The sequence below is a fragment of the Arachis hypogaea genome, chromosome 17 (assembly GCF_003086295.3).
Source record: "Arachis hypogaea cultivar Tifrunner chromosome 17, arahy.Tifrunner.gnm2.J5K5, whole genome shotgun sequence".
In the NCBI taxonomy this organism is placed as follows: Eukaryota; Viridiplantae; Streptophyta; class Magnoliopsida; order Fabales; family Fabaceae; genus Arachis; species Arachis hypogaea.
In genome coordinates this window covers 64,266,058-64,293,029 of record NC_092052.1, presented here as the reverse complement: position 1 = coordinate 64,293,029, position 26,972 = coordinate 64,266,058, and the positions used below count along the sequence as shown (strand labels likewise).

The window sequence follows — 26,972 nt, the reverse complement described above, 5'->3', positions numbered from 1 at the left end:
ACGCCAAATTGGCTTACCCAAACCTAATCTCGCTGCTATGTAAAGATGCTGGGGTGAAGATGGGAGTGGATGAGGATATCTCAGTCGAGCAACCAATCACCAAAAAGTTAATGGAGGGACAACAAGCACAAGATAACTCCATCAAATGGAGGGCACAGGAGTTCCTCCTAGAAATCCCTCAAATTGACTACTGGACCCGCCTAGAAGCATCTGTCACCAAGTTACAAGAAGCTATGGATCAACTGAAAGAAGAACAGCAAGTTCAAAATAGCATGCTCTGCAAACTGCTGAAGGAACAAAAGGAGCAGGGGCGTGAGCTATAGGAGTTGAAGTGCCAGAAGCTGTCTCTTGAAGGGCCAAGCACCCCACAGACTAAAGGAGCATCCATCTCCCAAAATAAAGGTTGTTGAGTCCTAATCTTAGTCTTAACTCTGTGATAATTTTTACTATTAGAAATCTACCTTAGAAGTTATATGAGTAGTAGTAATTAGTATCTTTATTTTTTATTCTTATTCCCCAAATAAGTTATAATTTATCTTTTTTTATCATCATTGAACATGAATAAAATAGCAGATTTTTAGAATAAGAAAGCAATTTTATTTTTGAGTTTTTAATAAGAAAAATTCAAATTATTTATATGTGGTGGCAATACTTTTTGTTTTCTGAATGAATGCTTGAACAGTGCATATGTCTTTTGATTTGTTGTTTATGAATGTTAAAATTGTTGGCTCTTAAAGAATGATGAAAAAGAGAAATTTCATTGATAATTTGAAAAATCATGAAATTGATTCTTGAAGCAAGAAAAAGCAGAAAAAAAAAGCCAGTAACCCTTTAAACCAAAAGGCAAGGGTAATAAAAAAGGGGATCCAAGGCTTTGAGCATTAATGGATAGGAGGGTCCAAAGGAATAAAATTCTGGCCTAAGTGGCTAAACCAAGCTGTCCCTAACCATGTACTTGTGGCGTGAAGGTGTCAAGTGAAAAGCTTGAGACAGAGCGGTTAAAGTCGTGATCCAAGGCAAAAAGAGTGTGCTTAAGAACCCTGAACACCTCTAATTGGGGCTTTTAGCAAAGCTATGTCACAATCTAAAAAGGTTTACCCAGTTATGTGTCTGTGGAATTTATGTATCCAGTGGTAATACTGGAAAACAAAGTGCTTAGGGTGACGGCCAAGACTCATAAAGTAGTTGTGTTCAAGAATCAACATACTAAACTAGGAGAATCAATAACACTATCTGAATTCTGAGTTCAAATAGATGCCAATCATTCTGAACTTCAAAGGATAAATGGAGGTGCCAAAACTATTTGAAAGCAAAAAGCTACTAGCCCTGCTCATCTAATGAGAATTTGAGCTTCATATAAAACTCTGAGATGTTATTGCCTCTTGATTTTCTTTCTATCTTGTTTTATTTATCTAGCTTCTTGAGAACAAGCAACAGTTTTAGTAGGACCTAGCTACTTTTTAGTATACTTTTATTAGTTTTTATGCAAAAATCACATTTCTGGACTTTACTATTAGTTTGTGTATTTTTCTGTGATTTCAGGTATTTTCTGGCTGAAATTGAGGGACCTGAGCAAAAATCTGATTCAGAGAATGAAAAAGGACTGCAGATGCTGTTGGATTCTGACCTCCATGCACTCGAAATAAATTTTCTAGAGCTACAGAAGCCCAATTGGCGCGATCTCAATTGCGTTGAAAATTAGACATCCAGGGCTTTCCAACAATATATAATAGTCCATACTTTGCCTAAGCTTTGACGACGCAAACTGGCATTTAACGCCAAGTCTTTACCCTATTCTGGCGTTAAACGCCAGAAACAGGTTGCAAACCAGAGTTAAACGCCAGAAAGAGGCTAAAACCTGGCGTTTAACTCCAAAAAAAGTCTCTACACATGGAAGCTTCAATGCTCAGCCCAAGCACACACCAAGTGGGCCCCGGAAGTGGATTTCTGCACTATCTATCTTAGTCTACTTAATTTCTTTAAACCTAGGTCACTAGCTTAGTATAAAAACTACTTTTAGAGATTTATTTTGCACCTCATGACATTTTACATCTGAATCTTGTATCTTCTATGGCATGAGTCTCTAAACCCCATGGTTGGGGGGTAAGGAGCTCTGCTGTGTCTTGATGGATTAATGCAATTATTTCTGTTTTCTATTCAATCACGCTTGTTTCCATTCTAAGATATTCATTTGCACTTCAACTTGATGAATGTGATGATCTGTGACACTCGTCATCATTTTCAACCTATAAACGCGTGCCTGACAACCACCTCTGTTCTACCTTATATTGAGTGCATATCTCTTAGCCCCCTGGTTCAGATCAGAGTCTTCGTGGTATATGCTAGAACTAATTGGCAGCATTCTTGAGATCCGGAACGTCTAAACCTTGTCTGTGGTATTCTGAGTAGGATCTGGGATGGGATGACTGTGACGAGCTTCAAACTCGCGATTGTTGGGCGTAGTGACAGACGCAAAAGCATCAATGGATCCTATTCTGACATGAGTGAGAACCGACAGATAATTAGCCATGCGGTGACAGCACATTTGGACCATTTTCACTGAGAGGACGGATGGTAGCCATTGACAACGGTGATCTACCAACATACAGCTTGCCATGGAATGAGCCTTGCGTGCGTGAAGAAGAAGACAGTAAGAAAGCAGAGATTCAGAAGACAGAGCATCTCCAAAACCCCAACCTGTTCTCCATTATTGTATAACAAGTATTGTTTAATCCATGTTCTTTTACTTTTTACAATTAAAACTAAGAATCATTACTGATATCCTGACTAAGAGTTACAAGATAACCATAGCTTGCTTCAAGCCGACAATCTCTGTGGGATCGACCGTTACTCACGTAAGGTATTACTTGGACGACCCAGTGCACTTGCTGGTTAGTAGTACGAGTTGTGAAAAGTGTGATTTACAATTCGTGCACCAGCCTTTTAAGTAGTGTCTTTTTTCAAGACTTCGTACCTTTCAGAAAAGCATTTCTGGCCTTTCTCTGGCTATTGCAAGATGTCTTTGTCCCTTTTGTGGATCTTTTGTAGAGTGTTGGTAATTTTGTTGTCCGACCTCTTTTTGTTTGTCGAGGTGATCCTTTAAGCTAATTTGTCTGACAACTTTTTAGTGTTCTCGTAGAACACTTTTTAGTCAGTCTGAACAATTTTGATAGCCCTGTCGTGGAGTCGTGGCTTTTTGGGCAGAACTGTGTCCCTTCTAGCGCACGCCTTTCGTTGGTCCGACTTCTCTTGTCGATCGTTCTTCAGTTATTTTTAGTAATCCATTTTTTCTCAGACCTCGTCAGGCCTCTTTCTATGGATTACTTTTTATAACTTTGTCGCTTTGATCGGTCTGGTCCGACTTCTTCTTGTCGGTCCTACTCGAGTTATTTTTAGCAATCCATTTTTTCTCAGGGCTGCCCAGGCCTTTTTCTATGGATTACTTTATATAACATTGTCGCTTTGGTCGATTGGTCCGACTTCTTCATGTCGGTCCATCCTAAGTTATTTTTAGTAATCCATTTTTTCTCAGACCTCGTCAGGCCTCTTTCTATGGATTACTTTTTATAACTTTTTGTCGCTTTCATCTTGTCGACTTTGTCGTGATCGGATGGTGAAGTTGGTTTTCACCTTGCCGACCTTGTCGTGATCGGACGGTGAATTTGATTTTCACCTTGCCGACCTGTAGCTTTGTAATTGGACGATGAATTTTGGTTTTCATCTTGCCGACCTTGTCGTGATTGGATGGTGACTTTGCTTTTCACCTTGCCGACCAGTAGCTTTGTATTTGGACGATGAATTTTTGTACGCAGATTAATGCGTCTTGGTTAGAAACTTTTTAGGAAATCTGCAAACTTTTAAACAATAAAATGAAGATGTGAATAAGAGTGTGTACATGTTAGTGCTTACCCTTCTAGGTCGGGCAATCTTTTATATCTCGGCCTGGCGCCCTTCTTAGATTGCATGCATGCCATGACCTTGGTAGCTCTCTGCCCTCGAGGTCAGATACTTTGTGGTGACCTTTCCCCAGAACTTCTGGACAACTTGGTATGGTCCTTTCCAGTTGGCTGCTAGCTTCCCTTTTCCTGACCGACCTTAGGTCCATTCGATGCTTTAGTGCTTCCTCTATAATCCGAGCTCTTTCTTAGACTTCTAGAAGTGGGTCGAGCTCTTCCCTTTGAGTTTGGGAGTTGGTATCATCGTTGTTCTTGATTTGAGCCGTTTCTCATCTTCTTTTCTGCAGGTTAGTCATTCTTTTCTCTCTCTTTTGTTTTGACCTTTTGTTTGAGAGGTGCTCGAACTGTTAGGGTATAGATTGTTGACTTCTCTTCTCTATGTTCTTGCCCTGTTGTTGCCTCCAAAGGGTGCCCCTAGACCTTCGTGTGAGTCCTGGGGTTTCCCTTTTACTGTTGTATTTGAGTTGTTTGCCTGAGTTGTTTGGTAGTAACCCCATTTTTCTTTTTCTTAATGTAGGAATAGTTGACCTATGTCTTCCCGTACTAACATTGCCGAGATGTCTACTAAGATCCTGGACGGCATGTCTGACTGGCTGGATTCCATAGTTTTAATGTGTGTTACTGTGGCTGACCCTGAGTACTGTGTGCGACTTAGGAGGTTCCATAGAATATGTAGGGATAGGGATGAGGAGAAGAATTATGATTTGGTGTCGTCGGACTCTGAGGAGAGGGTTTGTTTTCCATCCTTGACTCCGGGGGAATGACCCTGACCTGATATGGTTAGGACCTTTTCTTCCTCCGAGGTTGATGAATTCTCGTCCGACTTCTTCGGTGTGAGGTGGACGTTCAACTCGTCCGACTTCTTCGGTGTGAGGTGGCGTTCAACTTGTCCGACCTCTTCGGTGTGAGGTAGACGTTCAACTCGCCCGACCTTTTTGGTGTGAGGCAGACGTTCAACTCATCCGACTTCTTTGGTGTGAGGTGGACGTTCAACTCGTCCGACCTCTTCGGTGTGAGGTGGATGTTCAACTCGTCCGACCTCTTCCGTGTGAGGTGGACATTCAACTCGTCCGACCTCTTCGTCCTTTCTTCTTTTTCTGGGTTCATCCATTTTGTTGTCTAAGTACCGATCTAATCGCCCCTCTCTTACCAATTTTTCTATGACATTCTTTAAGTCGAAGCACTCGTTGGTAAGATGTCCATAGATTCGGTGGTGTTCACAGTATTCTGTCCGATTTCGTCCTCCTTTTTGCTTTTGATTGGGCGAGGTGGTGGGATCGTTTCAGTGTGGGATATTTCTGGGTAAACATCCACAAGAGACACTGTTAAACCACTATTTTATGGTTTATATTGTGCTTAATTGTGCAGTTTTATCAAATCTTTACCCACTTATTCATATGATAAGCATATATTTATAATTCCTTCCTAAAAATAATTCATGGTTGAAAACTTGCTTCCTAGAGACTTTTAATTTTGTATTTTTTTTATTCTCCTTTATTCCATTCGATGCCGTGATCTGTGTGTTAAGTGTTTCAGGCTTTAAAGGACATGAATGACTTGGAGATTAGAAAGGAAGCTTGCAAAAATGGAAGGAACACAAGAAATTAAGGAGATGACCAGCAAAAAATGACGCGGTCGCATGGCTCACAAGACCGCGCGACATAGAGGAAATTGCAGTGACGCAGACGCATGGCTCACGTGACCGCGCGGATTGGAAACTGCACCAGTGATGCGAAGGCGTGGATGACGCGCACGCGTGGCAAGGCAAAACGCTGGATGACGCAAACGCCTGGATGACGCGATCGTGTGACATGCACGATTTGCAGAATCTGCAGAATTCACTGGAGGCGATTTTGGGCCCTGTTTTGACCCAATTTTTGACCCAGAAAAGCAGATTAGAGCCAGAGAACATGCAGAGAGTAGGGAACAACAATCATTCCGTATAATTTTTAGTTTTAGATCTGATTTTACCTCTCCTCTAGGGTTTTTCTCTACACATTCATAGTTCTTAAGGTTTCGTTTTTATTGCTTTTTGGATTGGGACATTGAGAAGAGTTATTACCTCCGTCAAGACTTCGTCATTCTTGTTTGTTTCCTTACTTGTCACTTACTCTTTCATGTCCTTTATTTACTTAGAGTTACTCTTGGATTATTTCTGGAATTTATTTATACAAAAACTATTTTTATTTTTAATTGAACCTTTTGATTATTATTTATTATGTCTTTCAGTACTTCTCTTCCTTATTTTGTGAAATTTACATTCATAATGAGAGAGTAGTTCCATAACTTGATTGGGAGATGATTGAAAGGAAACTTTGAGTTGGATTACTCAAGAGAAAAATTATAATTGGGTTTATTGTTGGATCGCCCTCTAGCCATTGACACTAGTCCTTCTCAAGGGAAAGGATTAGGACTTGTGACTAGAAATAGCTTTCCAACTTGCTTGACTTTCCTCTACCTAGTAAAGGGTAACTAAGCAAAACAACCTTCAATTATTAATTAATCTCGAGAGTACTCCAACAAGAATAGGTCTTCCAACTAATCTACTCCCAGTCAAGGTTTTTATTTAAAATTACATAAATTCTCCAATTTAATTTCCTGTTTATCAACTCAAACCATTTTAGAAAACATCTGATTAATAAAATAGCACACCTTTCTGTAACTCGTTGGGAGACGACCTGGGATTCATACTCCCAGTATTTTGATTTTAATTTTAATTTTGTGACAACCCTTCTAAATTGACAAGTTGATTTTCGGTTGGTTAAGAACTATACTTGCAACGTATATCTTATAATAATTTCTTAACACGCCAATTTTTGCCACGTCAATTTTTGGCGCCGTTGTCGGTGAGCTGCAATAGAGTGCTAAGTTACTGATTGGAATTTATTTATTTTCATTTTATTTTATTTTTGCTACTATGAGCTACATGTTTCTTTCGTTAAATGACGTGTTCATTTCCTGATCCAAGCTTGCTAGTATTTGATCCTGAGATTGAAAGAACTATCTCACGAATAAGGCAAGCTTGGCGTCAGTTAGTCCTCTCTGAGGGCGAATCAGAAGCGTCACTTGAGGAAGAAACAAGCTCCCTTTCTGCTGATTCAGTTGATTTACGTGCAGGTGACATGGCAGCACCTAGGAGAATTACTATCCAGGAGGCTGGAACCCCTGATTTCACAATGCAACCGTTTTAAGCGCATCACCCAATAGTGGCTACAGACTTTGAAATAAAGACTGCACTGCTCAACTTGATGCCTAAGTTTCATGGCTTACCTGCTCAAGAGCCTATCAAGCACCTGAGGGATTTCCAAGCAGCCTGTTCTACTGTCAGGCGTGATGGTGCAGATGAAACTTCTATTCTGTTGAAAGCTTTTCCGTTCTCTCTTGAGGGAAAAGCAAGAGAGTGGTACTACACTCAACCCGCAGCAACTGTTTCTGACTGGGATACGCTTAGAAGAGAATTTTTGGAAAAATTTTTTCCAACTGAAGTTACTGATAAACTGAGGAAAGACATTTCCATGATTGTTCAGAACGAATCCGAGACTCTCTATGAATTTTGGGAGCGCTTCAACAATCTTCTGGAAGCATGCCCCCACCATATGATTGACAAGATAGTATTGCTCGGCTACGTCACACAGGGCATGAGGCCCCAAGATAAGACCACATTGGAAAGTGCTAGCAATGGGTCTATGAAAAATACAAGACCACTGATGAGGCATGGCAATTGATCAGCGACTTAGCTGAATCTACTCGGAATCACAGGCAGAAACAAGGCCATTCAAAAGCTGTTGCAGAAGTATCCTCTAGCTGAGAGACTGTTGCTCTAACTCAGAGTATCTGTGAAATGACTAACTTTCTGAAGCAGATGCAATTGAATCAACAACAAGTTCAGCAAGCTCAACCTCCACCACAGTAAAGCCAACAGTTAGTCTCACAGAGAGTGTGCGGAATCTGTGCTTATTATAGCCATTATACTGATGAATGTCCGCAGCTCCAGCAAGAAGACAACACTGTGGCAGCCACTCATAACTTCTATGACCGCCCCAAACAAGGGTACAATCAAGGTGGCAGTTACAGCCATGGATGGCAGGACAATTCTAACCAGAATTGGAGAGATAATTCTAACCAAAATTGGAGGGACAACAATAATAGAGGAGGCAGAGACAATCAGGGAAATCAGAGGTGGAATAATAACAACAACAAGCAGCAGAACTAGAACCAGCCTTACAGAGCACCTCACCTGAGGCAATTCCAAGGATCATAGCACAACCAACAGCAGACCTCTCAGATCACTTGTCCTTCTTCATCTTCTAATGATGAGTTATTACAATCTATTGATCGGAGACAACAGGCCATGGAAAACAACCTTACTTCTACTCTAAATGGTCTGAACTCTACCTTGCAAGCTCTTGTCTCACAGATTAGATCAATGAATAACTCCAATAACCAGCCTTTGAGCTCCAGTGAAATCCCCTCTCAACCATTACCCAATCCAAAGGGTGGCATTAATGCCATCACCCTAAGGTCCAGAACCACATTGCAAGAGAGGAATCAGGAAGAGCCAAGCCCACCAGAACACGCCTCAGCTGAAGAGGTAGTGGAAATAGAAGATGTTGAGGAGGAAGAGGACATACAGGACATGGCTGAAGAAGAAGATGCTCAATCACAGGAAGAAGCACCAAAGGGCGCAGACACTGTAGAAAATGCCATTCCTATTCCATTTCCACAACTTTCAAGGAAGCCCAGGAAGCAGTTGGAACCTGATCCCAAAATGGTAGAAATATTCAAAAAGGTTGAGATAACTGTTCTCCTTTTTGATGTTATTCAACAGGTACCTAAATACGCAAAGTTTCTAAAAGATTTATGTATACATAAAGACAAAATTAATGAATTAGAAATTATTCCTTTAGGTAGTTCTATATCTGCTTTAATGGGAGGTATACCTGAAAAGTGTAGTGATCCAGGTCCATGTATGGTTAATTGTACTATTGGTAGTGTGGTATTTTCTGACTGCATGTGTGATTTAGGAGCATGTGTGAGTATAATGCCTTTGTCTATATATGATATTTTGAGGCTCCCTCCCTTAAAAAGGTCGGCAGCTCGTTTTGTGTTAGCAGATAAAAGCATTATTACAGTGGTTGGAGTTGCTGAATATGTATTAGTGGGCATTAAGGGGCTCACATTTCTCATTGATTTTTATATCCTGGAGATGCCCCAAAATGACTCAGAGAAGCCATCATCAACCCTACTCGGAAGACCATTCCTGAAGACCTCGAAGTTCAAATTGGATGCTTTTTCAGAAACATACTCTTTTGAAATAGATGACCGGGTAGTAAGCTTCAATCTGAATGGAGTTATAAAGCACCCTCCAGAAGATCATTCTATCCTCCAGTGTGACATCATAGATGAAACCGTAGCTGAAATTCACCAGGAGGAGTTAGAAGAGAAGTACATAGGACAAGGTCCGAGTGTAGGGACACTTTCTGAGGACAATGAAAGTACTTTACCATTGTCACCAACTCCAGACAATCCGGAGCCTGGCCATGAGCAGAAGCTAGAATTAAAACCCTTCCATCCACACCTCAAATATGCTTACCTTGAGGATAAGCAGAAGTTTCCAGTTATCATTGCATGGGAACTCACTTCTCAACAAGAAGAGCAGTTACTTAGTGTGCTAAGGAGGCACAAGAAGGCAATTGGGTGGAGTTTGGCAGTCATAGTAGGCATCAACCCTCAAGTTTGTGAGCATAGAATATTTTTAGAAGAGAGAGCTAAGCCTATTCGTCAACCCCAAAGAAGACTAAATCCCACTATCTTGGAGGTTGTCAAAAAGGAAGTGACCAGACTACTAGAGGCAGATATCATCTATCCCATTTCAGACACTGAATGGGTAAGCCCAATACAAGTGGTGCCCAAGAAGTCTGGAGTCACTACAGTAAAGAATGAGCATGGAGAGCTCATAGCAACCAGAGTCCAAAATGCCTGGAGGGTCTGCATTGATTACAGGCACCTAAACCAGGCCACTCGTAAGGATCACTATCCTCTTCCATTCATTGATCAAATGCTGGATCGCCTGTCAGGTAAATTGCATTATTGCTTTTTAGATGGTTACACAGGTTATTTCCAGATTCATATAGCTCCTGAAGATCAGGAAAAGACTACTTTTACATGTCCTTTTGGGACTTATGCTTATAAGCGAATGCCCTTTGGCTTGTGCAATGCACCAGCTACTTTCCAAAGGTGCATGATGAGTCTTTTCTCTGATCTTATTGAGGACTATATGGAGGTTTTTATGGATGATTTTAGCGTTTATGGTGATTCCTTTAACCTTTGCTTAGATAGTTTATCTAGAGTATTAGATAGATGTGTCAGTACAAACCTTGTATTGAATTTTGAAAAATGTCACTTTATGGTAAGACAAGGTATTGTACTAGGACATGTTGTGTCTAATACAGGCATTTCTGTAGATCCAAAAAAGGTGGATGTTATTTCTAGTTTGCCTTACCCCTTCTCTGTGAGGGAAGTCCGTTCATTCTTTGGCCATGCAGGTTTTTACCGGAGATTCATTAAGGACTTTAGTAAGGTAGCACTTCCCTTATCCAGATTACTGCAGAAAGATATTGAGTTCGAGTTCAGTGAAGATTGCAAACAAGCATTTGATAAGCTGAAGACTACCCTTACTCAAGCTCCAATTGTGAGAGGACCAGACTGGAATCAGCCATTTGAAATCATGTGCGATGCTTCCAACCATGCAGTAGGAGTAGCACTGGCTCAGCGTGAAGGTAAGGACCCCTTTATAATTGCTTATGCGTCTAAAACTTTAGACGCCGCTCAGTCTAATTACACTACTACTGAGAAAGAGCTTCTTGCTATTGTTTTCGCTCTAGATAAATTCCGAGCCTATTTACTTGGTACTAAAGTAGTAGTGTACTCAGACCACGCAGCTCTAAAGTATTTATTAGCTAAAAAGGAGTCCAAACTAAGGCTTATACGTTGGATACTGCTACTACAAGAATTTGATTTAGAAATTAAAGATAGGAGTGGTAACCAAAATCTAGTGGCAGACCACTTGAGTCACCTTGAGCACATTAAGGATACCTCCACTCCTATAAATGATAATTTCCCATTTGATAACCTGCAAGCAGTATCTGAAGTAGTCCCTTGGTATGCGCCTATAGCTAATTATCTAGTTAGCCGCACATTTCCTCCAAACTTTACTAAGCATCAAAGAGACAAGCTGAAAAGCGAGTCTAAATATTATATATGGGATGACCCATATTTATGGAGATGTGGCGCTGACCAGGGAATTAGAAGGTGTGTACCTCAATCAGAATTCCAATCCATTTTAGAGGCCTGTCACTCATCTGAGAGTGGAGGACATTTTGGCCCCCAAAGAACAGCTAGAAAAATCTTAGACTGTGGATTCTGATGGCCTACTCTTTTTAGAGACGCTGCTGAATTTTGTAAATCCTGTTTCCCATGCCAAAAATTTGGTAATATATCTAGGAGGGATGAGATGCCTCAACAGATTATGCTTTTCTATGAAATTTTTTAGGTTTGGGGCATTGACTTCATGGGTCCATTTCCAAATTCTAATGGTTATTTTTATATATTGTTATCTGTAGATTACGTTTCCAAATGGGTGGAAGCAATTCCTACCCGCACTGATGATGCTAACACTGTTGTTTCCTTTGTTAGAAACCACATTATTTGTCGCTTTGGATCACCACGAGCAATCGTGAGCGATCAAGGCACCCATTTTTGTAACAGGAGACTAACATGATTACTGAAGAAGGATGGGATAATTCATAAAGTAGCAACAGCCTACCATCCTCAAACTAATGGGCAAGCCGAGGTGTCTAACAGAGAGATAAAGTGCATATTGTAGAAGATGGTCAAACCTCATAGAAGAGACTGGAGCACCATGCTACAAGATACACTCTGGGCATACAGAACAGCATACAAGACACCCATTGGGATGAGTCCCTTCCGCTTAGTTTATGGAAAAGCCTGTCATCTCCCAGTTGAAGTAGAGCACAAAGCCTTTTGGGCAGTAAAGGAGTGCAACATGGGATTTGAGAAAGCCGGAGCTGAAAGGAAGTTGCAACTGCAAGAATTGGAAAGCCTTCGCCTGGAAGCTTATGAGAACTCACGGCTGTACAAGGAAAAGATGAAGGCTGTACATGATCAGCACATCAAGAGGAAAGAGTTCCAACCTGGGGACTTAGTCCTCCTTTACAAATCTAGACTGAGACTCATGCCAGGCAAGCTGAGATCAAGATGGGAAGGTCCCTATAGAGTAGAGAAGGCTGAGCCGTATGGAGTTTTTCACCTAAGTCACCCTTCAAGCTCTAAACTCATCAAAGTTAATGGACATCGTTTGAAGCTATATCATGGTGAGAAGGTGATGAAAAATAAGGAGTTAGAAATCCTCCTCTTGGAGGATCCACTCACAGCAGAAGACTGAGCTAATGGAGCGTCCAACTTACGGACGTTAAAGCAAAGTTCTAGGTAAGAGACAACCCACCATGATATGATCGTTCCTTTCTTTATTCTTAGTTTTCTCATTATTAGCACATTTAGTTTGCATCTACATTTGCAGACTTTAATTTAAAAAAAAAGAGCGGGAGAGCCGCAACGCGACAGTGTCGCCGACGCGACCGCGTCGCAGATGGCTCAGAGAGAATAATAAATCGAACAGAGAGTCACGCGGGAGCGTGGCTGGAGGTGTGCCTTTGGCACAAATCACCCCACGCGACCGCGTCGCCGACGCGCCCGCGTCACATGGGAAACATGCCTCCTACGCGTCCGCGTCACCCACGCGGACGCGTGACCTGGAAATCGACGTAAGAAAGGGTGCACGACCGAAAGTTGTGCTAGAGTGGTGCTGGACTGGTCCTAAACGTACAAGCCTTACCACGCAGACGCATGGCTCACGCGTCCGCGTCATATCCCTGTAATGGCCACTCACGCGATCGCGTCAACCACGCGACCGCGTCACCCTGGATTTTGGCAATACTAAGTTTTGAACAGAGAGTTGTGCGAGCGCGAGGCTGCCCTCGCGCCAGTAGCACAACACACGTCACGCGTCCGCGTGACCGACGCGACCGCGTCGATTGATTTAAGCGCAAGTCGTGCGAACGCGTCCCCCACGCATCCGTGTCGCTTGCGCCGCACAGCTTATCCTAATTTGCCAAATACCTTATCTTTCCCTTCCCCAAATCCTACTTTTTCTTTTCCCCCCTCATTATTTTCTTCCCCTTTCTTCCTCCTTCCTTCTTTCTCACTTTCTACTCTCTCTCTCACCACTATCATCAAGGTTTTTCTTTTCTTCTTCCCTCTTTACTTTTCTATTCTTCTTCTCAATTTATGGTTTCTTCTCCTTTTCTTTTTCTTTTTACTTGTATTATCCATGTTTTTTTTTCTTTCTTTTTCTTTTAATTGGTGTTGGATGTTTCTTAGGGTCATTATTATTCCTTATGGTTTGCTTGTGAATTATTCAAGAATTGTTTGACAATTATATTTTACTTTTTAAAAGGGTTGCTTGCATGTTTAATTTAATACTCTCAATAGCTTACTTACCATGCATGCTATGTGTTTGTGAAAATGCTCGTATGGCATTGTGCACTATTTTTGAATTCTTCTATTCTCCTACTCTAAATGCTTGCTTTTCACAAAACCCTTTTTCATATCATATTAATTTAATATAATTGTCATTACAAACAGATTGTTAGTATGAAAGACTTGGTAGTCTAACCTAGACATTGAATGCTTGCTCTATGCTACTCATGCCTTTTCCTGCATGCCAATAAACACCTTGCATTTAATTGTCATCCGATGCACTTACTATATTCCTCATGATGATTTTTCACATGCAGTCATGACCATATGTTAACGTCATTCATCTTTAATGTGCATTGATTACCACCCATACCATCCTCTTCCTTGCTCCCACCCTTGACATTTTAACATAATTTTCCTTTCTTTTTTTTAGGATGGCCACCAAGAAAGGCAAGGAGAAAGCTGCCCCCAAAACAACAGCAAGGAGAGGAACAAAACGAGCATTAGTGGCAGAACCATCTTCAACTGCAGTTAAACCCTCCACAAAAAGAATTAAGAGGATTATAAAGGTTGATGATAAAGAGAAAGCCTTCCCAGCAAAGGACACTGCGTGATTTACCAATCGCTACTATGAGCAGATGTTCCCCATCCTGGCAGAAAGGAGTTACAACAACGAATACCTTCTTATCCTCCCAAACCATATTGCTGAATTTGTTGAACCACAAATTGCACAAAGACAATGGGGCTTCCTACAAAGACAGCCACGGCAGGTCAATCTTTCCTGGGTTGTCGAGTTCTACTCCAACTTCCACCTGCCGATCCTGCAGTCTGTCTATGTCCGTCAGAAGCAAGTCCCCATTATAGAAGAGGCCATTTAGCGTGCTTTAGATCTTCCCCCTACTCCAGAAGGACTGGACGCATTTCAAGAAGCCGCACTCAAGCGCCAGATGTACCAATTTGACTGGGACGTTGTTCTCAGAGTTATTGCGCTACCTGGCAGTAGATGGATCTACGAATACCATCGTTCCCATCCTAAGGGAATATCGGCTTCCGCACTCACCTTGGAGGCTCACGTATGGGCACAGATTATGTCCCACTATATTTTTTTCCACGGGAAGATTAGTATGTCCCTAACGGGAAATACATCAGACCTCCAGCAGCCACTACAAGCCAGCCTACTGAACCGGCTGAAGAAATTCCTCCTTCAACACCACAAGCACCTACAACAAACCAACTGCTCCATCAGCTACTTGAAATGTTGGATCGGCAGGAACACAAAGCAAAGCTAAGAGAGCGCTATAACAAGCGCCGATTCACATAGCTCAAGGAACTACTTAAGGGAAAATACAGAGACTCAGACACCCCGGACTCCACTTCCTTTACCAGCACAGGGAGCCACGACGGTCCCGACTGTAGAGATACTGCTACCAGCCCACCTTTGTTCCTGACAGATGGTACCGAGGACAGTGCAAAGCCTTAAGTATGGGGAGGTCGGTCAGTACCTGACTTCCGGAGGTAATTTCTCTTCCCTAATACCAATAAAATAGGATATTTAGTTAGTTTTTCTCTTTTGTAGAATAGGATAAGTTTCATAGTAACAGATTAGTTGCATGCATGTTCTACTTGATTGAAAAGATAATAAGTTTCTTCTAATACCCCATTTTTAGAACATAATTTCACTAATTTTAATCAAAACTTTTATGTTAAATCTGCTTGAAGTTGTATTTGGAACATTTTTTTTGAGCTAAAGAACACACAACCTATGAGATTTGAGCCTTTATACATGGTTACATTATTTAACCATAATTACTTTGTTCTTGCGTGTTTACTTCTCTATGATTGTAATTTATGTTTTGTCTCATCCTATATGTCCAATGCTTAATATATTTATATGCTTGCATATGATTGAGGCCATTATTTGTTTAGCTCACTTATCCCAAATAAACCTACCCTTTCAATTACCTTTGTTAGCCACTTTGAGCCTTTAAATCCCATTTGTTCTTTATTTTGCCACATTACTAGCCTTAAGCGGAAAAACAATTTTATATCCCAATTGAATCTTTGGTTAGCTTAAGATAGAATTGTGTGTTAATTAAGTATGGGAAAATTGCGGGAACAAAAGATAATAAGGGAATGTGTCATGATGATATAATGGGAATTTGGGTACTTACTCATGTGAAACTATAAGAATTAAAAAAATCTATGTGCATTGATAAGCTATGTTTGTTTTTATGTTCAAAAAAAAAAATCAATCCAAAAATATTCTATAATTAAATAAGGGGACAAAAGTACCCCAATGTCAAGTTAAGAATTCAAAGATTAATGCATGTATGATAAAATTAAAATGAAAGTTGATACATGAGTAATGAATGTGAAAGAGAAATTTTGGGTAGCTAGGTATGAAATTTAAGCTATAAAGAATATATATGTGTTAGGTGAAAGCTTGGGCTAATTAAAGATTCAATTTATAAGCTTACTTAGCCATATATGTACCCTTACCCATACCTTGGCCCCATTACAACCTTGAAAAGATATCATGATGTTTGCATTGGTATATTAAATGTTGTTGATTGGTTAGTTGAAAAACAAAAATTAGAAAGCATGATTAGAGGAGGATAGAGTGATTACCCTATACACTAAAGAGATTAGAGCATACATACATCATCAGTGAGGGTTCAATGCTTAAATTCTATGTTCCCTGCTTTTATGAGCTACCTTCTTGCATTTTTATTTGTTCTTACTGTATAAGAATTGAATTAGTGGAATTTGATTTGTGATTGTCTTGAAGAGCTTATTTACTTTTAACCAGGTAGACAAGAATCATATAGTTGCATTCATATATATAGATTACATTGCATTGCACGAGTTTTACATGTTCCTACTCATTTATTTTATCTCCTTCAACTAAGCATGAGGACATGCTAATATCTAAGTGTGGGGAGGTTGATAAACCACTATTTTATGGTTTATATTGTGCTTAATTGTGCGATTTTATCAAATCTTTACCCACTTATTCATATGATAAGCATGCATTTATAATTCCTTCCTAAAAATAATTCATGGTTGAAAACTTGCTTCCTAGAGACTTTTAATTTTGTATTTTTTTATTCTCCTTTATTCCATTCGATGCCGTGATCTGTGTGTTAAGTGTTTCAGGCTTTAAAGGACATGAATGACTTGGAGATTAGAAAGGAAGCTTGCAAAAATGGAAGGAACACAAGAAATTAAGGAGATGACCAGTGAGAAGTGACGCAGTTGCATGGCTCACGCGACCGCACGACATTGAGGAAATTGCAGTGACGCGGACACATGGCTCACGCGACCACGCAGATTGGAAACTGCACCAGTGACGCGAAGGCGTGGACGATGCGCACGCGTGGCAAGGCAAAACGCTGGATGACGCGAACGCCTGGATGACGCGATCGCGTGACATGCGCGATCTGCAGAATCTGCAGAATTCACTGGGTGTGATTTTGGGCCCTGTTTTGACCCAATTTTCGGCCCAGAAAAACAGATTAGAGCCAGGGAACATGCAGAGACTAGGGAACAACATTCATTCCGCATAATTTTTAGTTTTAGATCTGATTTTACCTCCCCTCTAGGTTTTTTCTCTACACATTCATAGTTCTTAGGATTTCGTTTTTATTTCTTTTTGGATTGGGACATTGAGAAGAGTTATTACCTCCGTCAAGATTTCGTCATTCTAGTTTGTTTCCTTACTTGTCACTTACTCTTTCATGTCCTTTATTTACTCAGAGTTACTCTTGGATTATTTCTAGAATTTATTTATACAAGAACTATTTTTATTTTTAATTGATCCTTTTGATTATTATTTATTATGTCTTTCAGTACTTCTCTTCCTTGTTTTGTGAAATTTACATTCATAATGAGCAAGTAGTTCCATAACTTGATTTGGAGATGATTGAAAGGAAACCTTGAGTTGGATTACTCAAGAGAAAAATTGTAATTGGGTTTATTGTTGGATCGCCCTCTAGTCATTGACACTAGTCCTTCTCAAGGGAAAGGATTAGGACTTGTGACTAGAAATAGCTTTCCAACTTGCTTGACTTTCTTCTACCTAGTAAAGGGTAACTAAGCAGAACAACCTTCAATTATCAATTAATCTCGAGAGTACTCCAACAATAATAGGGCTTCCAACTAATCTACTCCCAGTCAAGGTTTTTATTTAAAATTACATAAATTCTCCAATTTAATTTCCTGTTTATCAACTCAAACCATTTTAGAAAACATCTGATTAATAAAATAGCACACCTTTCTGCAACTCGTTGGGAGACGACCTGAGATTCATACTCCCAGTATTTTGATTTTAATTTTAATTTTGTGACAACCCTTCTAAATTGACAAGTGGATTTTCGGTTGGTTAAGAACTGTACTTGCAACGTATCTCTTATAATAATTTCTTAACTCGCCAATTTTCGCCACGTCAGACACCCGAAGAGGGGTGTAATTGTGGTATTTTCTAGGCTTCTCTCCAGGTTGATCTTCTTTTTTCTTGGACTCTTTATCCTTGTCCCGAGATGAGTAGGAGAATCCAGGCTTTGAGGTCTCTCTTAGTCGAGAGTTCTCCTCCATGTTGATGTATTTCTCTACCTATTCTTGCACTTCATTCAGAGATGTTGGATGTTTCTTTGATATGGAGTGACTAAAGGGTCCTTCCTGTAGGCCATTGATGAGACCCATGATGGCTGCTTCTGTTGGTAGACTTTGTATGTCCAGGCATGTTTTGTTGAATCTTTCCATATAAGATCGAAGACTCTCCCGATCTCCTTGCTTGATTTCTAATAGGCTTGGGACGTGTTTGGCCTTGTCCTTCTGGATGGAGAATCTAGCAAGAAACTTTTTGGCTAAGTTATCAAAACTTGTGATGGATCTGGGAAGTAGACTGTCGAACCACTTAATTGCTGTTTTTTTTGTCTCGGTGTCGCCTAGTTTCTCTCCGAAGGCTTCTCTCGGCTTTGCGCTGGTATTCTGCCTCCTGTTCGAGCTGCTTGAGATGATTCTGCTGTTCTCGGAGGGCTTCTAAGATTTCCGTATTTGGAGAATGCTTGTCTCCGTTTGGTTGAGATGTGTCCTTCGGCGTGATGTCCGCATTCTTATGTGATGTTCTGTTTTCCAAATCAGAGTTGTGGTCGTTGTCAAGGTTGTCCGCCATGATGATGAAATGACTTCCAGGTTTCCCGGCAACGGCACCAATGTTCCAAGGGTTACTTGAAACTGTAGGTCGATCTCGGACGAGATCTGTTGTGGTGGTCGGTGCTGCTGTCTCCGACCTGTTTAGAGCTGGTGGCCGGAGCTGTTGTGTTCGACTTGTTGGATCTAGTGGCCTGAGCTATCATGTCTGATTTGTTGGATCTGGTGGAGCTGCTGATCCTCGATCACCGGAGGGTGGTGGTACCTGCAAGAGACTCCGATGCTTAAGTTAGCACGTGCTTTAGGCAGGTTTTTAGTAGAATCAGAGTATGAGTTATACTTGGGTGCTCCAGTGTATTTATAATAGTGTAGGCTGATGATAAACCCCAATTTTGTGGTTTATCTTGTGCTTAATTTGGGGGATTTTATCACCTTTTCCCACATTTATTCAATGAAATAGCATGGTTTTGCAATTCTCCCTTGATTTGTGCTTAAATATGAAGACATGCTTTTTAGGCCCTAAAATTAGTGATTTTAATTCACTTTAATTCCATTCGATACCTTGATATATTTGTTGAGTAATTTCAGGTTCATAAGGCAAGTATTGGATGGAAGAAGTGAGGAGAAAAACATGCAAAGTGGGAGAACTCATGAAGAAATGAAGGAACCGTAAAGCTGTCAAGCCTGACCTCTTCGCACTCAATCGACCATAACTTGAGCTACAGAGGTTCAAATGAGGCGGTTCTAATTGCGTTGGAAAGACAACATCTGGGGCTTCGAAATGATATAAAATTTGCCATATGTTATTTCGCTTATAGGGGCGCGCATGGGCTATGTACGTGTGCGCGCCGATGCTGCTTGTGGCCCACTAAAGTGAAATCGCCCCCAGCGATTTCTGAAGCACTTTGGGCCAAACCCAACTCATTTCTGATGCTATTTCATGCAGAATTCAAGCTTGGGCAAAGGGGGGAGCAATTGTTTGTAGCATTAAGCATCATGTAGGTTTGTTTCGAGAGAGAGAAGCTCCCTCTTCTCTCTAGAGTTAGGTTAGGTTAATCTCTTATAGATTTAGATTCAATTACATGTTTTCATCTTGTTTCTTTTATGAATTCTTGCTTCTACTCTTTCATTCTCATGATTTGTAGTGTTAATTTCCCTTTTTGCTCTCTTTTATGTTCATGGATGCTTATGTTGTATTTAGATCTCTTTTAATGAAATTTAATGTTTGATGTTCTTTTAATTGTTGATTTGAGTTGTGAATTTACTTTTCTTGTAATTAGTAGTTGGTAGATTTATTATTCTTGCACTTTTATCATGCTTTCTATTTGTACCCACCAAGTGTTTGACAAAATGCTTGGTTGGTCTTTAGAGTAAATTTTGAGCATTCTTGGCTTGGAAAGAGTAATTAGGCAATCTTGAGTCATTAATACCTAATTTACATTGGTGATCTAGAGTTGTTAGTTAATATCATTTTCAATGACGCTAATCTTTTGCTAATTCAATTAGTGAGTTGATTAGGACATTTGATTTGAGATTAACTAGTCTTGTTTGACTTTTTCTCATGGAAGATAACTTATACCTTCTTCCAATGTTGGAGATGACGAGATAGATTCTTGTTAATTATTGTGATATGATTGATTAGTCTTGTTTGACATTCTCCCTATGTGAAGATAACATGATACCTTCTTCCATTTGTTGGAGTTGACTAAATAAGATGAATTAATCATTGTATGATTAGGATAGAAAGCCTATGATCTCAATTCTTGCCATGAATGATTCTCTTTATTAATTGCTTTCTTTAGTTACTTGCTTAATTTACTTTTCTTGTCATTTAATTTCTTGTCCTCTTACCAATCAAAACCCCCTTTGTCCCCTCATAGCCAATAATTGAACACTTCATTACAATTCCTAGTGAGACGACCCAGAGTTCAAATTCTTCGGTTAATTTTCATTGGGGTTTGTACTTGTGAGAAAACCATAATTTAATTTGATGTGAGAGTTGTTTGTTGGTTTGGGGCTATGCTTACAACGAAGTAATTCCTTTCTTTAGGAAGAAAATCTAGACCGACAACAATTTTCATATCAAATTAGCTGACCCTTCTAGATAAGATAAGTTAGTTATCTTATCTTTATCTTTAAGTGAGGTCATCTTATCATCTGGGGAACCACCCTTATCTTTCTAGGCGTTAATTGCCTTTAGATTGGCTGTGTCCCTTAGCTTGGGCCTTCTTTGGGCTTCTCTGGCGATTTGGCCGAGCTTTTTGAGAAGAGGTCGGTAATGGGCCAACCTTCTAAGAGGTCGGTCTTGGGCCAACCTTCCAAGAGGCCGGTCATGGTCCAACCTTCTAAGAGGTCGGCCAACCCGGTCCTTTATAGCTCGAACCGATGCATGAACATTAACCGTTATTGCGAACAGATGTTCCCCATCCTAGCTGAGAGAAACTACAACAATGAGCATCTACTCATTGTCCCAACACACTTTGTTGATTTTGTGGAGCCCCGAATTGCAAGGAGACAGTGGGGATTTTTGAGGAGGCAGCTGCGAGAGGTCAACTTATCATGGGTAGTTGAATTCTACTCAAACTTCTACTCGCCTACTCTGTAGACTATTTTCGTCCGTCAGCAGCAGGTCCCTATCTCCAAGAGTGCCATACAGAGAGCACTGGACCTTCCACCTAGTCTTGAGGGATGGGATGCATATCAAAAAGCATCTCGTAAGCGCCAGATGTATCAGTTCGACTGGGATAGCATACTTGGAGTTATAGCCCAACCTGACAGCAAGTAGATCTACGGGCAGCATCGTTCAAAACCCAAGAGCATCTCAGTCCAGTCACTCACCCTGGAGGCTCGCGTGTGGGCACAAATTATGTCCCACTATGTCTTTTCGAGCACTCACGAGTCGACCTTCACAGCTGACATGGCTGTCCTTATCTGGTGCATCCTGACAGAGCAATGACGCGGGTAGAAATTGGCGAATTAAAAATTGTTAAAATATATACGTTGCAAGTATAGTTCTTAATTCGCCAGCAATCTGCCTATCAATTTAAAAAGATGTCACAGAAAATTGAAATTAAAATACTGGGAGTATGAATCCCAGGTCGTCTCCCAACGAGTTGCAGAAAAGTGTGCTATTTTATTAATCAGAGGTTTTCAAAAAGGGCTGAATTGAGCAAACAGGAAATTAAATTGGTGAATTTGAATAGTGTAAATAAACGCCTTGACTGGGAATTGATTAGTTAGAATCCCTATTATTGTTGGAATGCTCTCAGGATTAATTGACAATTGAAGGTTGTCCTGTTTAGTTATCCTTCACTAGGTGAAGGAAAGTCAAACAAGTTAGAATGCTACGTCCGTTCACAAGTTGCAATCCACTTAATTAAAAGGGATTGGTGTTAGTAATTAGAAGGTAATCCAACCATAAACCCAATTACAATTTTTCTTTCAAGCCTTCCAACTCAAGGGTTCCTTTCAATCAATTCCCCATCAAGTTAGGGAACTACTCGCTCATTGTGAATGTAAAATTCACAGCATATAAAAAGGAATTAAAGGAAGACATTGTAAATAAAAATCGAAATAGTCAATTAAAAATAAAGGTGATCCTTGTATTAAATAATCTTAAAAATATTGCAATGGTAAAATTAGCAAAGCAAAGAACATGGAAGAGTGAAGCCAAGTAAAGAAAACGAACTAGAATGACGAAGTCTTGATGAGGTAATGACTCTTCTCAGTGTTCCAATGCCAAAAAAGTAAGAGAAAATTAAATCCTAAGAACTATGAATGTGTAGAGAGAAAACCTAGAGGAGGAGTAAAACTAGATCTAAAAACTAATAATGTGTAGAATGAATGTTGTCTCTGGTTTCTGCATATTCTCTGGCTTTAGTCTGCTGTTCTGGGCCAAAAATTGGGTCAAAATAGGGTCCAAAATCGCCCCCAGCGATTCTGCAAATTATGCAGATCGCACATGCCACGCGATCGCGTCACTCATGCGGACGCGTCATTCGTGTTTCGCTTCACCACGCGGGCGCGTCGTCCACGCCTCTGCGTCGCTCGTGCTTTTCCATTTCGCGCGGTTGCGTCGTCCATGCGGCCGCGTCACTGCGATTTGATCTTCTCCGCGCGGTCGCGTTATCTATGCGGCCGCGTCGCTTCTCGCTGGTCATCTCCTCAATTTCTTGTGTTCCTTCCATTTTTGCTAGCTTCCTTTCCAATCTCCAACTCATTCCTGCTCTATAAAGCTTGAAACTCTTAACACACAGATCACGGCATCGAATGGAATAAAGGAGAAGTAAAATGTATAATTAAAAGTCTCTAGGAAGCAGTTTTCACTCATGTAATAATTTCAGGAAGGAAATATAAATGCATGCTATTTTAATGAATAAGTGGGTCAGGATCATGATAAAACCACACGATTAAACACAATATAAACCATAAAATAGTAGTTTATCAACCTCCCCACACTTAAACATGCTCAATTGAAGGAGATAAAATAAACAAGTATGAACATGTAGAAACTCATGCAATGCAATGCAACTATATGATTCTTGCCCACTTGATCGAAAGTAAATAAGCTCTTCAAAATAATTACAAATCAAATTCCACTAATTCTATCATTATACAGTAAGACAGACAAAGGTGCAAGAGGATAGCTCATGAAAGCAGGGAACATGGAAATTCAAGCATCGAACCCTCACTGATGATGTATGTACGCTCTGATCTCTCTAGTGTATAGGGTAATCACTCTTTCCTTCTCTAATCATGTTCTCTAACTTTTGTTCTTCTCCTAACCAATCAACAACAGTTAACATACCAATGCAAACATCATGAGGTCTTTTCAGGGTTGTAATGGGGCCAAGGTAGAGGTAGGGGTACATATATGGTTAAGTGAGCTTATAAATTGAATCTTTAATTAACCCAAGCTTTAATCTAACGTAGATATATTTAGTGTAACCTTAGAATTCATACCTAGCTACCCAGAATTCCCTTTTGCATTCCATACTCATGTATCAACTTTTTATTTTAATTTTTTTTATATATGTGCATTGATCTTTGAATTCTTAATTCAGCATTGGGGTGATTTTGTCCCCTCATTTATTTATTGATTTTTTTTAGATAGACATAAAAATAATCATAGCCTATCAATGCACATAGATTTTTAATTCTTATAGTTTCACATGAGTAGGTATCCAAATTCCCATTGTGTTATCATGACACATTCCCTTAATAACTTTTGTTCCCACAATTTCCCATATTTAACTAGCACACACAATTCTATCTTAAGCTAACCAAAGATTCAATTTGGGATATACAATTGTTTTTCCGCTTAAGGCTAGTAATGTGGTGAAATATAGAACAAACGGGATTTAAAGGCGCAAAGTGGTTAACAAAGGTAATTGAAAAGGGTAGGCTTAATTTGGATAAGTGAGTTTAAACAAAAGATGGCCTCAATCATATGCAAGCATACGAATATAATAAATATTGGACATATAGGATGAAACAAAATATAGATTACAATTATAGAGAAGTAAACACACAAGAATAAAATGTTTATGGTTAAATAATGTAACCATACATAAAGGCTCAAATCTTCACAGATTGTGTGTTCTTTAGCTCAAAAATCATGTTCTAAATACAACTTCAAGCAGATTTATCATAAAAAAAATTTAAAAATTAGTGAAATTTTGTTCCAAAGATAGAGTCTTAGAAGAAACTTATTGTCTTTTCAATCAAGTAGAGCATGCATGCAACTAACCTATTACTATGCAATTTATCCTATTCTATAAAAAAAAGAAAATCTAACTAAAATATCCTAATTTATTGGTGCTAGGGAAGAGAAATTACCTCCGGAAGTCAGGTACTGACCGACCTCCCCACACTTAAGGCTTTGCACCGTCCTTGGTGCCATCTGTCAGGAATAGGGGTGGGCTAGTTGCAGTATCTCCACAGTTGGGACCATCATGGCTCCCTGTGCTGGTAAAAGAAGTGGAGTCCGGGGTGTCTGAGTCCTTGAAGTGTCCCTTGAGTAGCTCCTTGAGGTGTTTGAATCGGCGCTCGTTACGGCGCTCTCTTAACTTCGCTTTCTGTTCTTACCGATCCAATCTTTTGATTATCTGCTGGAGCAGTTCATCAGTTGTAGGTGCTTGTGGTGTTGAAGAAGGAATATCTTCAACTGGAGCAGTAGGAAGGCTTATAGTGGCTGCTGAAAGTCTGAGGTATTTCCCATTAGGGACATACTGATCATCCCGTGGGAGCATGGCTTTGGTGTCTCCAGCTCTGTAGGAGACTCTGGCTGCTGAGACAAGATCTGAGACCAAGGTGGGAAAAGGTAAGTTATCCGCAATTTGTACGTGTCCCATGGCATTCCGGATATGTCTTGGTAGATTCAGAGGCTGGTCTGTAAGGATGCACCATAGTAGAACGGCCATATCCGCAGTGAAGGAGGACTCGTGAGTGCTCAGAAAGACGTAATGGGATAGGATATGTGCCCATATGCGAGCCTCCAAGGTAAGTGCTGAAGCCGATATTCCCTTAGGGCGGGTACGATGGTATCCGTAGATCCAACGGCTGCCAGGTAGTGCGATAACTCTGAGAACAGCTTCCCAATCAAATTGGTACATCTAGCGCTTGACTGCGGCTTCTTGAAAGGCGTCCAATCTTTCTGGAATAGGGGGAAGACCTAAAGCTTTTTGAATGGCCTCTTCTGTAATGGGTACTTGCTTCTGACGAACAAAGACAGACTGCAGGGTAGGCATGTAGAAGTTAGAGTAGAACTCGAATACCCAGAAAGATTTGTCTGCCTTGGTTGTCTCTGTAGGAAACCCCATTGTCTTCGTTCAATTTGCGGCTCAACAAAAGTAGCAATATTGGGCGGGAGGATAAGAAGGTGTTCGTTGTTGTAACTCCTTTCAGCTAGAATAGGGAACATCTGCTCACAGTAGCGATTTGGAAATCGCGCAGTGTCCTTTGCTGGAAAGGCTTTCTCTTTTTCAGCAACCTTGATGATCCTCTTAACTCTTTTTGTTGAGGGCTTGACTGCAGTTGAAGAAGGCTCTGCCATTAGTGCTCTTTTAGTTCCTCTCCTTACTGGGAGTTTGGGAGTAGCTTTCTCTTTTCCTTTCTTGGTGGCCATCCTAAAAAGGGAAAAGAGAGTAAATTGAATTCAAAGAGATATATAGCAAGGAAGAGAACGGAAAAGGTGATGATGGATGCACATTAGGAGGTAACTGACATTAACACACGCTCATGAGTACATGTGAAAAGTCATCAAAGGAGAATAGCTAGTGCATATAATGACAAGTGAATGCAAGGTGTTTATTGGCATGCCGGAAAAGGGGATGAGTAGCATAGACCAAGCATTACTTTGTAACAAACCATCACGTTTGTATTGACAATTAAATTCAATTAATATAATAGTAAAGGGAATTTGTGAAAAGCAAGCATTGAATATTAGAATGACATAGAGAAGTGCATAATGCCATATGGGCTTTTTCACAAACACATAGCATGCAAGGTAAATAAAGTATAGAAAGTATTAAAGTGAACATGCAAGCAACCCTTTAAAGAAAATAATATATAATTGTCAAGCAATTTGCAACAATCCACAAGCATATAAAGAAGAATAATGACTCGAATAAAATTTTAACACCATGTAAAAAGGAAAGAAGAAGAAAGAAAATATGAATAATGAAAAGAAAAAGAAAAGAAAAGAAAATAACATATAAAATGAGAAGAATGATAGAAAAGAAAAGAGTGAAGAAGAAAATAAAACCTTGTTAATGGAGGTGAGAGAGATAGAGAGTGAAAAGTGAGATAGAAGGAAGAAGGGAGGAGGAAGAAATAAGGAGGGAAAAGAAAAATTAGGATTTGGAGAAGAGAAAGATATGATATTTGGCAAAAGTAGGAAAACTGTGCGCCGCAAGCGACGCGATCGCGAGGGGCACGCGGTCGCACGACTTGCGCTTAAGGTGATTGACGCGGTCGCGTCAGCCACGCGATCGCGTGACCCAGTTTGTGCCAGTGGCGCGAGGGTTGCCTCGCACTCGCACAACTCTCTGTTCAAAATTATTAAATGCCAAATTTTAGGTGGCGCGATCGCGTGGGGCATGCGATCGTGTGAGTGGGCAGTTTATGGGGTACGACGCGGCCGCGTGGGGCACGTGGTCGCGTGAGGGGAATTGCGCGTCCAATGCCAGTCCAGCACCACTCTAGCACAACTTTCAGTTGTGCACCCGTTTTACGTCAAAAATTAGGGCACGCGGCCGCGTGGGGCACGCGGTCGCGTGGGAGGCCATTATGCCCATACGACGCGGA

The 26,972-nt window shown here is 40.4% G+C and overlaps 1 non-coding gene across 1 annotated transcript; it reads right to left on the bottom strand.

The window, feature by feature from the left end:
- Positions 1–7,450: 7,450 nt before the first annotated feature.
- LOC112768403 (small nucleolar RNA R71) lies at positions 7,451–7,558 on the bottom strand. The gene has a single exon (XR_003185837.1). It is a non-coding gene; the product is annotated as a small nucleolar RNA R71 (small nucleolar RNA).
- Between the last annotated feature and the right edge of the window lie 19,414 nt (positions 7,559–26,972).